General features: G+C 43.3%; 1 long non-coding RNA gene across 1 annotated transcript in view; it reads right to left on the minus strand.

Annotated features, from left to right (window-relative positions):
* Positions 1 to 1,906: 1,906 nt before the first annotated feature.
* The window catches only part of LOC125389902 (uncharacterized), a 50,202-nt gene continuing 35,090 nt past the window's right edge, over positions 1,907 to 17,018 (minus strand). The window contains exons 3-4 of the long non-coding RNA XR_015736726.1: positions 5,676 to 5,770; positions 1,907 to 4,236 (exon numbers count right to left, since the gene is read on the minus strand). This is a non-coding gene — a long non-coding RNA (uncharacterized LOC125389902). The remainder of the gene's footprint in view (positions 4,237 to 5,675; positions 5,771 to 17,018) is intronic.

Genomic DNA, 17,018 nt, shown 5'->3' on the forward strand with positions numbered 1-17,018 from the left:
ACAATCAGTACTGGAAGTAGGCTGGTATTGAACTTAGAGACCTGCATGTCTCTGTTTCAAAGAGCAAATCTTGTTTGCCTGTGCCATTAAAGCAGGCCTTAAAATTAGATGGAATTGCTTTTAAACAGAGCATGTCTGTCTGTTGTTGTTTTTTCAGCAATATTTTGTCCACATGTAAAGCAATTTTTTGCATTGTTTCCTTGTCTACGAGTGGCAGCCACTACTGTAGCAGCTAAACCTGCATTGGTCAATGGTCCACCAATTTTTCTATAAGCTTTTAACCAAGCTTTTAAGCCTTTCCCTTTCCATGGAGTAATGGCTCTTCTGTATTTTTTGGTAGCTTGTTTATGCACTAGCTGTTGAACTAGAGGCATGCCCTGCTCCACATCTTCAAAAATCTTTTCTGTAGCTTTAAGCATTTTCGCCACAAAGTCTGAGAATGGCTCATTAGGTCCTTGCATAATTTTTGTCAAATTTTTAGAGACCTCTCCTCTATTTATTATTTATTATAATATATTTATTATTATTTATTATAATATATTTATATATATTTATATATATTTATTATTATACGTTATTATTATACATTAACTCGAGCTTGCCCATGAGCCGCATCAGTAACTATTGATCTGTAATCCAAATATTGTCCTGTGGAAAGGCAAGCTCTAGCGACTTTCCACCAATCTGAAGGAGTCATAGCCTGATTGGCTAACCTGCTTAAGAGTGTGAGTGTATAGCTGGCATTTGTTCCATATGTCTTTGATGCTTTTACCAAATCTTTGAGCTGCTTATAAGGAATGGGCTCATGATATCTGGTATTTGTTTGAGGATCTTGAAATACTGGAAAAGCAGCCGCAAGGCAGGACCAGGTTCTCCCACCAATAAAATGGCATTTATTCTGAGGAGGGCAATAAGGGGGTGGAGCCGGCTCAGAATACGGAGCCGAAGGCGCCATTAGCCCCGTTCCTAATTTGGCTCGTCTGCCCCTTACTGGCAGATCATTTCTCTCCTCCTCATAACTTGCAGCTGCCTCCTCCAAATCCTCCTCTTCTTGCTCAGTTAATTCATCCTCCTCCTCTGAGTCCGTTATCTCGAGGGAGGCAAATTTTTCCAGTACCGGATATAAGGACGCTGGAGGCTTTTTCTTAATATCTTCCAGCACCGGATATAAAGGAGCTGGAGGCTTTTTTTTTTAATATCTTTTTTTGTTTTTTTATGAGGGTTTTTTTTTCTTTCCTTTTTTTTTCTTTTGGCTAGCCTTTTTCTTTACTCTTTTATTTTTGTGCATGTTTTGATCCTCTCCTTTTGATTCTGCTTCTGATAAACTGTCCTGGTGCTCTGATAGTACCCTGTGTCCTTGCTTAATTACTTCTATATTTTTTTCTTTCTTAAAGCACGAATGTACCAATCTCCACAAGGGGAGCGTTCCTCTGTCTAATTGATCATTTTTCTCAAGGTCTCTGCCTAGTTTTTTCCAACAGTTGAGGGTGAGATCGCCAGAGACGGCAAACCACGGTGCAGTCTTATCTATGTCCTTGACGATGGCCTGAATGGTACTCGTAGAGATCTTTAAACCCCTTTGTTTCAACAGACTCTGTATTGGACTGGTGAAATCACAGACTCCTGACTCAGTACTATGACTGTGGCCCATACTTATTTACGAGGTTTTTGGCATCAGTCGAAAGCCGCTTTATCTACAGCGGACTTACTTTTGATTTCTTTATTTATGAGGCCTTGGCGTTAGTCGAAAGCCGCTTTATCTACAGCGGACTTACTCTCGATTTTTACACCCAACAAAGACACTCCTTTCCAGGTTCATCACACCGCAGCCAAAAACAACAAAAATAGACTACAAGGGTTAGCAGAATAACATACAGAGCAAACCACAGCGGGTCAATTCCGCCGACCAACATACTTGAGAGGACTTACCGACGTCGTCCGCTTCGCGTGTAGAGTTCTGAATCCTCTTCGGCCCCTCACAGGTGTCGGCTAGATGCTCAGTCCTGCGTCCGGGTTTCTGGCACCAGCTGTGGTCCCGGGTTTCGGCACCAGCTATGGCGCGCCCCCTGACCAGCAGGGGAAGAAAGACCACCGACACGAGGATTCTCCTCTGATCACGCTTTTAATGAAGCCTGCTTGGTTGAGGGAGAGCTGGAAGTGAGGGGCCCCGAGCTGGGAGGAGTGGCGGCTTATATGCAGGCTGAAAAGATGTTCCCCCCTAACAGGACACTAGTCAGGCTAGGATTGGTGTAAAGCTGTTGCTAGGCAAACTAAGGCAAGACTCACGCCAAAAATAGAATTGCTTATCTTGTTTACCACGCTTCTCAGCGCCATCTTGTAATGGCGGATCTCAAACACATGTGGATCCCCACAGGGTGGGGGAGAGAAGCTGGCATGAGCTTTTGAAACCACAAAGCCTACCCCTAGTGACATACCTCCTCTAACAAGGCCACGCCACCTAATCCTTCTGAAACAGTCCAACACCTGGGAATTAGGCATACATGCATATGAGCCACTGGAGGTCATTCTCATTCAAACCACCACAGCCTTTATTTAAAAATTCATCCCAACTATTGGGTGGATTTAAATACTGTTGAGGAAGTAGCAGACAAAACTGAAGTCCTGCCTGTCGAATGCTTCCATTCTTAGAGAAACGGGCAATGGAGAGTAATCACATGTGTATATGATGTGATTGACAGTAACAGTGACTACTGAAGTTCATTTTACTGAGTGGTCCAGGAAGGTAATGTTTGAGCAGAGATCTGAATAAAGGGACAGCCTGGGACAAAAATGCACACAGATGTCAGAACGAGAGGCAAGACAGTGTTGGTGAGGCAGAGGAACCTCTGAGGATGAAATGAGACTATTAATCAAGGCCTCAAACATGGAGAGTGTTTGATTTGTATTTACAGACTTGGAATTTGTCCTCAGGGCACCAGGAAACCATTGAATGATTCCAAGATGGGAAATAATAGGACCAAATTCACATTTCTCGACATTTCTGTAATTCATGCTAAGGTGTACGTAGTAGGTACATGGGCTCGTGGTAGAAGTAGAGGAGCATAATCCATGTGGAGATGGATGTTGACATGAACTGAGATGGCAGTGAGACAAAACAGACAGAAAACAAAAGGGACAAGGAAGAAAGAGACCCTCACGCTCTGGCTCTGAATCCTCATTTCTCACTGTCTGAAGAAAAAAAAAATTCAACCCATCTCACAAAAACCAGTGTTGTATGGTGGTCTACAGAGAGACAATGGTCTCTTTGATGAGAGACATTTTCAACAGAAGAATTGACAGCTACTAAAACCTGTTTCAGGCCCAAAACAAAGGTCTTACACTCCAGCGGCCTTGCTTTTAAGCTATCAGAGCTATCAGCACTATTCCTACTCCTTGAAACCCAAAAGTGCCCCTCATAAGCCACCTTATAACTGCATTACAGAGAGGAACGTATGAGGATAGGAGCTATAAGGGGAGCAGAGATGACTCGTTGGCTAAGAGCACTTGTTCTTGCAGAGGACACACATCACTTCCCTGATCCACATGGCAGGCCACACCCATGTGGCTCCAATTTCAGAGGGTCTGCCAACTCTCCTGGCCAGGCATGCAGGTAGTTCATGTGCATACATGTAGCAAACAGGCATTTGCACGTAAAATATTTCTCAAAAGGTAAGATATGCGAGCAAACCAAATCATGTCTTAATTTTAAAATACTACTTAATTTAAAAAAAATAAGTAATCTTTAAGCCTAGGTGTGGATTAAATCATTTAAACAATCTAGGCCTGGAGAGATGAGGAAATTGCAGCTGAATTGTGGCAGTTTTATCTCCTGATGTCCAGAATGGTTAAGCATCCTTGAAGCTTCAACTGTGTGTTTCTGCTGTATCAGAAACCCAGGCTGGTACTTTCCCAGGGAATTTCTTCATTGCCACACACACACACACACACACACACACACACACACACACACATTCTTGCATGCATGCATGCATGCACACATGCACAAGCATGGTCTACATTCTCAATAGACCCTGACCATTCTAATATGTTGCGTTGTGGTTTTGATCCCTGCCTTGACGGCATTTGAAAACATCCTTTTCTTAATGGACTTGAACTTGTCTTCACACTGACCATCCTGCGATCCTCTCCTGCAGAGTCAGTCAGGATCCTGGCTACAGCTGAGGGAAGATCCCTGAGTGGTACCCAGGCTGCTCCAAGCTGCATCTCCGGTGGCTGCTGTTAGGAACAGTGGAGGCAGTGAGATTGGATGAACTTCGGGTGTGGTTTTCAATCAGACTTGCTTATGCTTTGTGTATGAAAACCAAAGATAGCTTCTAGCATGCATTTCTAGGAAATTACTTGATGCTTAACTATCTTAAAAATAATGGGCAAGCTGGGCGGTGGTGGCTCACACCTTTAATCCCAGCCCTTGGGAAGCAGAGACAGGTGGATCTCTGTAAATTCAAGATCAGCCTTGTCTACAGAGCTAGTTCCAGGATATCTAGGACTTATACAGAGAAACCCTGTCTCAAAATAACAAAACAAACAGATAAACAAACAAAAATGTGGGCAAAATACTTTCCATGTTATGTTTCTCCAGAATCTTTTTCCTAAACTCTCCCATCAACGGTGAGGTATAAAGTCAGGCATGTCTATATCCTCACACTTGGAAGGCAGAGAGCTGATAAATTCAAGGCCAGCCTGGGCTGCATAGTGACCCTCTGACTCAAAACAAACAGTAGAACAAAGCCAAATAAACAAAGAAAAAAACCAAGAGAAATATATAATGGAAGAAAATGAACAAAACACAAAATAAGTAAGATCAATATCCCATGACTGTCAAAATAGGCAGGTTTGTGACAAACATCATGTTAGAGACTGGGCCACAAAATGTGATGCGGTTTCTGTCTGTCCTTGCCTGGATACTCACACTTGTAACCAATGCTGCAAGAAAGCCGCGGTCCCCAGGAGACAAAGCAGAGTCCCTAGCGCCCAGCCTCAACAGCCAAGGTCAGCTGGCTAACCCTATGAGTGCGCCTTCCTAGCAGTGTGTCCCCACAGCTGTGCCTGGATTCCTCCCAGCAGCTCACTTACCCATGTCTTTGTCTACACTGATCTTTGGACTTTTATAAAGACTCCCCAGGGCAAGATATGCAACAGTTTCTGGCTCGGCTTCCATTTTGCATGCCAAGTAGCAGCTTTTCTCTCCTCAGACAAGGCCTCATCTTCGGTAACTTGCCTGCACCTGCACTGCGTACCTCTGTAATTATCCCTCTGCTGTCCTCTAGGGGCCACAAGCCACATTGGCCCGTTTACATCCTTAATATGGTCAGCAAAAATGTAGGCAATGCTTACTTCTAGGAAGGAACTATTCTGAATACTGCACATCCATGTCCCCTGTTAGTCGGGACAGTTCACCAAGGCAGGTGCTGGCATTTGCTCCAATTCCCAAGATGGGGAAACAAAGGCCAAGAACCATATACTTTACCCAAGCCATGCCCACCATGTGGCCTAAGCTAGCATGGAAGGAAGGCAAGGCAGTGCTGTTTCAGAGTTTGTGCTGAGTGATTGCCCTCTGGTAGAGTAGGAAAGGGAGGTAAAGTTGGCGTCAGTGAAATGCGTGTCGACTTCCACAACTTGTATAAATGAGCTAACCTCTCAAGTCAGGTTTTTACCTCATATCTGGCTCAAGCACAAGCTGCCGCACTGGTCTCCTCCTGTGGTGGTCTTCCCCTCTCCAGGCTGCTCTCTACACGGTAGCCGGAGACACCTTTAAAGAAATTATAAATGAATTAATGAGCTGTTATCATTTTGCCTTTCCTCTATCTAAGGAAAATTCTAATCAGTGCTATCAAAGAGAAAGATTAGTCAGCTAAGCAAATGGAATTCAAATAGCCTGAACCCTAAAACCACAATCTCAAACAGAGTCCTCCGCTGTGCGGTTATACCGCTTGATAAGCGGTATTTATCTGAGTAGAGTTGGCCTTTCTTCTGTTCACCACCATATGCAGGGAAGAAAGAGCCGTCTTTATTTTATGAGAGAAGAAATCCTACTGTATGAAAAGCGTTGCGGTCTAAGTCAGACAATAAAGATGATGGAGGGTTAGCGCTGTCACTTGTAGGAGAACTGTCTCTCCTGGAATCAAAAGAATTTGCACAGCCCACATGAGCGATGCGCTCTTTAACGTCTGCCACACAGAGAGACTCACGACGCCAGCCAGGCAAAGGCTGCTCAGGTTAAAAAGGAGGACAGTAGAAGACACCATGGATGTGGTTCTCACGTTCCTGAGAAATATCTATGGCTTGGTTTCAAAAACAGCATGGGAAAGCATCTGGGACTCCAAAGTCAGAGCAATAAAAACACCAAAGACAAAGACGAGTGGAGAAGTTTCCACCCCACGCCCTGCCAGCCTCCAGAGTCACGTCCTTCGTCCCCCAGTGCCCTTTCTCCTCTGTGAAATTTCTCAAAAAAATACAATCTTTTCATGGCACGTGACATAAAAATAGTTGACAGTCCACAAAATCTCCCTTTCTGATGGAGAGGAGAATGACTGGGATTCCCAGCCGTTTGCTGGAATACAGCTTTTTCCTCGGGGTTTCTACTTCACCCTAGGTATGATTTCAGCTTGCCTGCGCTGAGGATGGGAGTGAAGAGAGCAGAAGTGGAGACATCTTTTTCTGTGCTCTGGGAAGGGGTGTCCTTCCCCTGTTGTCTTATCTGCGAATTGAAAAAAAAAAAAAGGAAGGAAAGAAAGAGGCCAAAGAAGGAGAATCAAGGTGATTTTTTTTCCTTAGTAGAATACCATTTCCCAAGCTCCCAGGTTTCCAGTCTGTGTTGCTAGGTGGCAAGTTGTTCTCAGTATCAGCGTGTGTCTAGATCACTGAAAGACATCCTCACTGATGCAGATGCCTGTATGACTAAGTTGATCTCATCCTTTCAAGAAGCATTTGGGATGGTTCTGAACCAAGGCGCACAGATGCAAGGAGTGCTGACGTCATGGTGGACCGAGTGCACTGGAATCTGCGAAAGAGCAACAACCCTGCTTCATGCATCAATCTTTTCATGTTGGTTACTTGAAACCCATGCTCCTTCTCTTCTGGCCGCCATGAAAGAGCATTCTTTGCTCTATGTGCTTGATGTTTCTCCTCCTCACAGGCCCATGATGACTGAGCCAAAAAAGCCTCTGCGGCCATGATTGTAAACAGCCACTGCCTTTAAGTGTTTATTTCAAATCTTTTGCCACAGTGATGGACAGCTGCCAGCCCAACTTTACTCTGAAAAGCTGTTATCTAATTAAGGCCAACTGTTTGAACTCCAAAGCCTCAATACCTTTAAAAAATAATTGCCTTTGAAACTCACTGGGTGTCTTGGAACACTGCGTTCTGAAACAAAACAAAGTGTGGTAACTTGAAGACCTGGGACCCATGGAGCAGACAGTGAATCTTCAGAGATAATCTGCTCCTGTCTCTCTGCCCACCCTCAGAGCTGACTTTCAAGGCTGCCTTCCCACTGGCTTGCTGAGGGCTGACAACTGTAGCAGAATACTGAAACAATGTCTCCCTGACACTTCTTCCAAACATTTCTCCCAGCGCTACACTCACGAGGTAAGAGTGTCACGAGGTAAGAGTAAGGTAAAAGTGCCATATCCTTTGGCTGTTTGCTGGCTGCACCTTTAATCCTAGGACATACGCATTTTTCTCCTTCCAACTTAGTGTCTTGCAGGAGTCACAGTGGAGAAGGGTGACCAGAAGTGGCAGTAATTATACTGTCACACAGATTCCACTTGTTCTTCCACGGCCAGAAGACAGACATGGATGAGCTGTGGCATCAGTGTCAAAGACATGATTTTCAGGCTGAAAATGAAGAGGGAGAAGCGGCGTGGCAGGTACTGCACAGGGGACATATGAGAACTTGGCATGCCAATAAGTCACTGTATGTGAGTTACGGCTGCAGATGAATCTAGAAACAGTTCAGTCCTCAGGGCCAATATCATCGCCACAGTTTGATTTTCCCCACAGTTTTTAAAAAGTGCTTGGAAATGGGGAAGAGAGGAAAGGAGGAAAAAGGAGTTTGGGGGTCAGAGAGACAGAAAAAGAGACAGGGAGTGGTGGTGTCCAGGAACCAGGGTCCCAGTACATTTATTCAAAGGCATGTCCCAGTGGCACGCTTCCTCCACCTAGAATTCTACTTCCTAAGATTCCACCACTTAAGTCATAGCAAAAGCTCAGATTTCATTATCACCTTTGGGGGGGGTAAATCATTTCATTGGTGTCTGTCACTCAGCGGACTATAACGTACCATGTTCTAAATGCTAGACACTCCCCTCTGTTTAATTAGATTTTCTTCCATTTGGTCAATTCTGACATAGTGTTAAGGTTTGGATATAGGATGTGTGAACACGTGTGTCCCAACTATTTTGGAATGTTGTGGAACATTGAGTGGCGGTGTCTAAAGTGAGGAAGAGGATCTCTGTAGGGTGGACATGACTTTTGCAGATGTGTGCTAAGTTGGAATGGATGATCCTGAAGTTGGATAGTCAAGGCAACTCTCTGTGAAGAGAAGCCCTGGATAGCTACTTTTGAGGAACTAAGTGCTTTTTTTAGAATTTGCCTTCTTGCTGAATCTCACTCACTGCATTGATCTTAATTTGTCCGTTGGCCAAAGGAAGCTGTGATAGTTATTTGAAGTGTTATTGCCAGGTTACAATACAAGTGTTATTGTATAATCCTGTGTGAAGATTAGAAATTGCTAGGTGTGGTAGAAATATGGTCCACATAGCCAATCCCCTTTGCCTGAGAGGTGACACGGTCCTCCAGAAGCCAAGCTTCAGGTCAAGTGATTTCCTGAGGGAGTATTCCTCAGCAAAACCTACATCAACGAGAAGGGAACAAAATAGGAAAGGGTGGATTGCTGCTCAGACAGACGGTCTGTCTCAGGGAGCGTGTAGGGACTACGGTGCTAACGTGGTGCAGTAACACTGTCAGCATTTGAGATGGACTGGACTTTTGTGTTCCCTGTGAGTCACCCACTGCTGTCGTGGAGAGGTGGGCAATGAGGAGAGCTGGAGGAAGGTTGCAGTCATGTTAGTGGTGAGATAACATCCCATGCACACCTTGGTGCGGTGGCTTCTGCCAACTGCGGCCCACCCTCAGGTGCTGGTAACCTCTGTTCTACTCATGAGGGCATCTTCATCACCGCACCCCTGAGGACTCCATTGTGTGTTGATTACTTCCTACTAGAGCAGCGCACTGGAAGGGGCCTCAGAGCTGCAGAGTATTAGGCAAATACAAAACAGAGGGCAAGTGCCACATGCTTCAACCCAGTGCTTGGCACACGGAAGGGCTCTGCAGATGCAAGCTTCTCTTCCTTTTAAAAACATTGTAAATCAGTGTGTGCACACGCACACAGCATGGTCCACGTGTGAAGGTCAGAGGCAACCTGGGTGAACTGGTTCTCTCCTTCCACCTCGCGGGTTCCAAGGTCTAGCACAGGTAAGAGGATTGTTGGCAAAATATCTTCCTTCCAATGGCACCCCTGAAATCAGTGAGCCAGGAAAGAATACCCTCCAAGCACTGGTCCCGCAGGACTTGGTGCAGGTGTGTGGGCTCCAACCCTTCTTTGCATTTCTGGAACCTCATCTCAGGATCACACAGTGTACTACTGACTTTTGTTACAGTGTAGAAGAACCTGCTTCTGACAATTCGTTATCATCAGCAATAATAACCATAAATGTTGGCTCTACATAGGTTTAGCATTTCAATCAATTTGGGTTAATATAGTTAGAGAAAATAGCCAAATTCTATATTTTAAGAAATCTTTCATCCATTTTATCTCCTAAACTTCTAAAGTATGTGTAACAGGTTTTGCTGTCTCATTTAGTACTTATATGACTGCAGTTTTCCTACATTTTTTCAAATCTGAAAGCTAAAATCTTCTGTTCTATCCCTACTATCCTTAGAAATCCTACTCCATCTTCAGTTATAAGTGAGAAAACTGCCTAATGGTTATTTGTCCTAACAATATAAGCGGTGTGTAAATGAAGTTGCCTATGAATTAACCAAAAGAACAATCCCACCTATAAAGAGTAATTCCTTCTGAAAATCTATGTCAGAAATTTAGTAATTCCTACATGGACTTTCAAACTTGAGTCTTTTCAGTCTGGTATTGCTCTTCTGTGATTATAACATTACCAAACCCAGATCCGAGTTAACTAGATGTTCATCAAAAAGAAACTAGTCAGCCGAGGAGATGGTTGGTAAAACACACACGCCTCAAAAGTGCGACAACACACCGGGCATGGTGGCCACACGCCTTATTCCCAGCAGAGGCAGGCAGATATCTGTGAGGCCAGCCTGGTCTACAAAGTGAGCTCCAGGACAGTCAAGGCTGTTATCCAGAGAAACCCTGTCTGGTAACGGTGGTGTGGACGGTAACCACTGTGATGGTGAGCCGGGAGGTTGAGACAGGGGATCCTGGTTCTCTGACCAGCTAACCAAGCCTATTTGATGATGTCTCCAGGCCAACCAGAAAATGGTTCCTCAATGTTGCCTCAAACAAAAAGATATCCAAGGAATCACATCTGAGGCTGTCTTCTGCCCTCCACATTCATGCACATACGCATGCATGCACACACACACATGTATGTGCACACACAAAACTTGCAATATGTATCATCAATGCCTCAGAAGACAGAGAGGAAGATTGTTCTCTGGCATCAATCCCTGGTGCTGGAAAAATGTTAAGTAAATCAATACACTAAAAAGTGACTGGGCCATACTGGGATGAAGTGATACAAACTGATGAGAACAACGCTGAGATACAAGAGAAAAGAACCAAATTCTGTAGACACACACACACACATACACACACACACACACACACACACCATAGGATGAGTGTATTTGACATTTTTATTATTTGTGAGGCAACTATTAAACTTTACCTTCCATGAAGGTCTACAGTTATGCCATTTATTAACTCATCTAACTTTTTGCCACAGTAGATCAAAACAGTTAATTTTTAATCTTTTATGTTGTCTTAGGAAACTGAATATTTTCTGGGAGCTGCTGCTTTGCCTGTCTTATCAGCAGGATCCTACTTACCTGGAAGTAGCTAAGTAGCTCTTCTGTAACCACGTAAGTGCCCTACTCGTGTGCCCAACTCCCTCCAGGCTTAGGCTGTGGACTACTTTGGAGGCATTACCCCCATTTATTTTGTATCAGTTCTTTCGCAACTTTTATGTGGTTTAAAAACAAAACATTAGAATGAGACTAAAACTTTTCATTGCTTATTAATTTGTGGAGGGCTGACAGTTTTCTAAAGGATTTTTCTGTTTAATCGTCTTCTAGGTTTTCCCCACTCTTATCTTGGTTTTAGTGGATTAGACTCTCCTAGTTTGCTTTCTGCTGCTGTGATAAGGACCAACCAAAACTAACGTGGGGAGGGAAAGGTTTATGTCAGCTGATATGTTAGCACTGAGCCTGGAACGCAAACTGGCTTGCTTTCAGGCTGACTGTCTGCTAGCTGCCTCTCTTATACAGACATCCCTGACCCACCTGCCTAGGGATGGCACTGCCCACAAAGGACCTGGCCCGTCAACACCAATTAGCAATCAATAAAATGCCTTACAGACATGCCCACAGACCAATCGGATGGAGAGCTTCCTTCTTCCCAGAAGTACCAGGTTGACAAGCAGGATTAGCCAGCATAAGGTTATTTCTACATTTTACATTTTTTTTCTTAGCGTCTATTCTTAGTATGTGAATCATCAAATGATTTCCTTTATCTTGGGCCATGCCTCTTAATTAACTATTTGTTTTGCAGTGTGTGTGTGTGTGTGTGTGTGTGTGTGTGTGTGTGTGTGTGTTTCTACATCAGGCTTGTTGGGATTTTTTTCTTTTTAATGCTGATTTAGATTCAGGAAGGTTATAGAAAGTGGTCAGCCCTGACAATAGATTCCAAATTAGTTTCCATCTTACTCATTTTAATAGAGTTTCCAATAATCCAGTCTGACCTTCCCAGATAGCCGAGGAGGATGGCCTTGTCTTCCTTCATCTACCGACAAAGCATTGGGCTTAGAAGTGCACACCACCATGCCCAGTTTATATTGTGTTCACATGATGCTGAGGATGAAGCACAGGGGCCCATGCATGCCAGACAAACCCCAGACCCTTTCATTCTACATTGCCATCATTCCTACAGCCTTTCCAGGCTCCGCGGAATTAAGGAAGGCTAAATACAAACACTTGAGTGTCCTGTCCTCACTTCATATAAGCAGCATGCCATCTAGAATCCTGAGTCGGAAATCCCCACAGCAAGTGATAAGCACTCCCCGCCTCCTTTATGAACAATCGTTGGGTGGGGCTGGGGCAAGGATGCTTGCTTCAGTTTTATAGGACTGATTTTAGATGCTACAATAGACACTTCAGAGGTCAGCTTTCCCCCACCCCATATTCTTGATTTATTTCCAATTCGAATCACAGTTACCTGCTCCTGGGGGTTCACACATTCTCCAAAATGTCTCTGTGAGGCAGTCACTCTAAGCAAACCCCAAATAGATCTTTCAAAGGGACAAGAAAGAATTTCTGCACATGAGTGATTCGATGATGCCCCAGTACAAGGACCGAGGGGAAGCCAGCGCTGACTTCCATAGTAAGGAATGAGGTGGCAGGTGAAGCTTGTGCTGACTGCCTCTCCTCAAACCCTCCGTCTGTTCTGCAATGCCCTCCCTTATGTTTCCCCTCAGATTTCAGTGAGCAGCTGAGTCACCTCCTCCAGACCTCTTCACCTGTGTGCACATGTTTGTGTACGTGTGTGTGCATGTATGTCCTCGAGTATGTGTGCATGGGTGCATACCAGAGGTGTTGGTTGGCTGTCTTCCCCAGTTGTTCATCCCCTTGTTTTTGAGGCTGGGTCTCACTTGTTCAGGTGGGCTTGCTCCTGAGTGAGCCGCAAGGATGCTCCTAGCCCCATACACCCCCAACGTGGGAGATAGAGACAAACTCTGTAGGGTTTGACCTTTATTGCAGTGTGGGGATCTGAATTCAGGTCCTCAGGCTTGCACAGACCAAACTGCCTTCCAGTCCCCAAAAACCTATGCTTTACTTGTCATTTAAGATGATGGAAAGATAGTAATTCCCCATCCAGCAGATGCTGTGAGAAGGAAGGCATCTTCCTCGGTGAGAGCCGCTGTTGTCTCTAGGTAGACTCTTTAAACGGTGTTTGGTGGGAGGTGCTGATGTTCTCCGTGTGTCCTGTCCAACGCTCACCCCAGTCAGGGGAGACGCTTTTCTTAATTGGTAGAGGTATATGCTGTCCCTTTAAAATTTCCAAGAATAAAGGTCATGTTTATCACTAAGGATCTTTAAAAAAATTAAGAAAACAAGAAGACAAAGATACTAGTGGCCTTATCACACAAAACACTTTTACACTTATGCCATCTTTACACTAATAATTAATATTATCAATTAGAAAAATGCAATTTATGGTAGCAAACCGATTACATATCGGTGGCATTTTATGTGTTTATTATAATGGATAAAGGATTTCACATGTTAATTATAAAATCAATGTTTTGTTTTCTTCTGTATTTACATTTTATTTTTCTTATAGAGTTTTTGGCAACTTATAATAAATTCATAATACAATAAAATGTACATTTTTAGTGTTTCTGTGGGCATTTCACAATGCTTGCTTAAAGTTTATATAGTAAAGTCTGAAAACCATGTCTGCTTACATGTCAGTGCCTTCCTTACACCGTTCACTGTTCTCAACGTTAGCAAACCATTTACCTCTAGATTTTGGATAAATATTGATTTCACTTTTTTTTACTAATTTATCTCTGATTCTTTCATATAATTTCCTCAATTATCTAAAATATATCTTAGAATAAAAAGTAAATGAGACTTTTTAAAAAAAAATGCTTTTTTCTCAAATTGCTCACTGTCTCCTCAGACAGCACAAGCTTCAGTTTCTCATTGACTAGTAATCCTTTAGTAGGCACTGCATGCTGTCCTTGATGTGTTCTATTTCCTTGACAGTTTTAGTTCACTTATAGCTCACTATCAATCTATTTTTTATTTCAGAAGCAACAGAACATATAGATAACATATTGTTCCTGATAGCATTAATCTCACTTTTATCTTTGTAATAGTTTTGTTTTCTTTTCTCTATTTTTCTTGTTTTGCTTTTTCTTCTAGTGTGTGTGTGTGTGTGTGTGTGTGTGTGTGTGTGTGTGTGTGTGTGTGTGTGTGTATGTTTCCTGATTAAGTCCAGAGGAGCCTTGGTGTGTGTGTGTGTGTCTGTGTGTGTGTGTGTGTGTGTCTGTGTGTGTGTCAGGGGAATGTCACTGGAATTTTGACTAGAGTCATTTTGAATGTGTAAATTCATTTTAGAAGAACACATACTCATAATAGTCAAAGAAAAAGTTTACTCTTCTGGGCTAACGTTGATACATTTTCGGAGCACACTGAGGGTCAAGAAATGATTAGCACAGTAAGTAACTGGTTAGTGTATCTCTTTGAACACTTTCAACAAGCTTCATTCTTATTCAAAATACTTTTTTATAAGCTGTGTGTGATGGCACAGGTCTGTAATGCCTGTGTTTAGGGAGGTGAGGCAGGAGAATTGTAAGTATGAAGCCAGCCTGAGCAACACACTGAGAGCCTGCCTAGTAAAAATGGTAAAGAAATAGAAGTCTATGTTGACAGTATCACCATCACCATCTTATTTTCATAGCATAAAATGATCACAGTATTTCCAACAACGAGGAAAAAGCTGACGTTAATCACTGACTTGATGCTAGACACTGGGTGTACCGGAGGCAGAAGATGCCTTAAATGCAGCAAACCAGCATGAACTGACCTTTGCTTCTGAATGCCTCGTTCCTTTTCATCTTGCAAATGCTTCTTGCATATGCTCCCATACCTCCCTATCCTGATGGTGCTGAGCTCAGGGATTTAAGCTTCACATAACTTTAAAGATATGAATAGTAAGCAGTTGTCATACATGTAAATGTCAGGTAGACCTCAATGGGTGTCTACAAAGAAACCAAATATACATTGCAACTTTGTCTAGAGGGAAAATGACACAAAGACATTTCCAGACATTTATTTCAAAGAATAATTCCAAAGAATCTGGTAAAACTCAACAACACTCAAAACTGGTTATGCATATGTTGTATGAGTTTCATGGGCAATGATTTCCTCTGCTGATTTCAAGATGACATGTGTGGATTACTTGGTTCAGCACCTTTGTTTTAATACCGATAAACACACACAGTTTCCAAAATGATGATCATCTTTGGAAAACATCACTTTAAAGCACACAACAGCCAGTAGGTGACTTTGTGACCAGACCGGAAATGTCACCGACAAACTGGGCTTTCCCAGGTGGAAGGGTTCGGTGCTAAACAGAAACTGCAGAGTCTGCCTGTGACAAACCTTTACATGTCAGCAGAACTGACTGAGTGCGGATGAGGCTGGTGACTCTTTACATGGCATTCACTTCCGCCCAGGACTCTTCCCTGTGTGCCCGCTATGGGACCTCGGGACTGGGCTGTCCTGTCAAAGGGTGGTAAACAGAATTAGGGCTGGGGGCTCAGATCAGTGGTAGAGAACTTGCCTAACTTTTCAGTGACACTTGGTTCTACCGTCACCACGGCTAAAAAGGACAGGGAGAAGGAAGAAGAGGATAAAGAGAAGCAGGAGGAGTTGTCGTCATTGGAATGTATTGGATTACAGGCGTTTCTCAAAGCACTCGGCACAAAGGGCCACCCATGCCGACCGCACTAAAAGCCCTTCCTGTATGTGTTACATCAGTAACTGTCTGTAGACGCAGCCCCAGGGGCTGAGGTCTTCTCGCCTTGCACTGTATCGGCTGTTTTTCTCAGCTTTTCTGGTTCTCTGTTTCTAGAAGGTTTCAGTTGTCTGTAGATTGTGGGCCAAACATCATTTCCAGTAGTTTCGGCTCTGCCAAGGCAGAGCTTCTTTTGGATCACCCTTCATGGGTTGATCACCTTCAAGGCAGCTGCATAACATCAGTGAGGAGACCATGGTAGGTGGCTGGCCCAGAGGAGACCATTGCTTTGAAAAGAGACTACATATCGTGTATTTGTGGCCCTACCGTCAACCAGGACCAAACACATTACGTTAAAGTTCCACTCCTTTGCTTTTTGTAATAAAACTAAGAAGGGAATAAAAACAAGGAGGGATACAACTCCTTTGTGCTTCGGGTGGGCTTCTCTACATTCCCTCAGGGCACCTAGCACAACTCTGATTGTGGTGTGAATTGTTCATCATTTATAGAATACTTATGTTTCCACTCCTATTTGTCCTACCTCATTTCTAACCTAATGTGCTAACATATGTTCTTAATGAAGAGGACTATAAAGACACCAAGGGTGCTATCTTTTGTGATTCCTTACTATCCACTTCAGGTTAAAAATCCAGCTTTCTCCAGTGAGGTTGACATCTTTCTATAGCATTTATTGTGCCCACACCTTCTCCCTTTCTTGTTTTTGAATATGAATGCTGCAGTTCTATAAATACTGGGGATTTCGCATGCATTTTCAGTTTCAACCCACTCAAAATACTTCCTAATTTCTCTTTTGATTTCTTCTCTTACTTATGGCTTGTTTAGAAGTATGTTGTCTTATTTCTAAATGATTAAAATTATTTACAGGTACTTTCTATTATTCATTTATATTAAATCGATACTAATCTAATCCGTTGGTGATAAAGAATACAGAGTGCATGGTATGAGCCTTTCTAGATCTTAAAAATAAAAATAACTTTTTAAGTATGTGAATACATGTGTGTGCCTCTGCGTAAATGTATGACATGTGTGTGCAGGTGAGAGGAGAGGCCAGGAGAGGATATCAGATGCCTGGGAGCTGGAGCTACAGGCAGTGTAAACCACCTGACATGGGTGCTGGGGACCTCATTTGGGTCATTCGGAAGAGCACCAAGTCCTCTGAACTGTTGAGCCATTTACCCAGCCCCATGTGGAGTTTTTGAGA

The sequence above is a fragment of the Myodes glareolus genome, chromosome 26, assembly GCF_982192425.1.
Source record: "Myodes glareolus chromosome 26, mMyoGla1.1, whole genome shotgun sequence".
Classification (NCBI taxonomy): Eukaryota; Metazoa; Chordata; class Mammalia; order Rodentia; family Cricetidae; genus Myodes; species Myodes glareolus.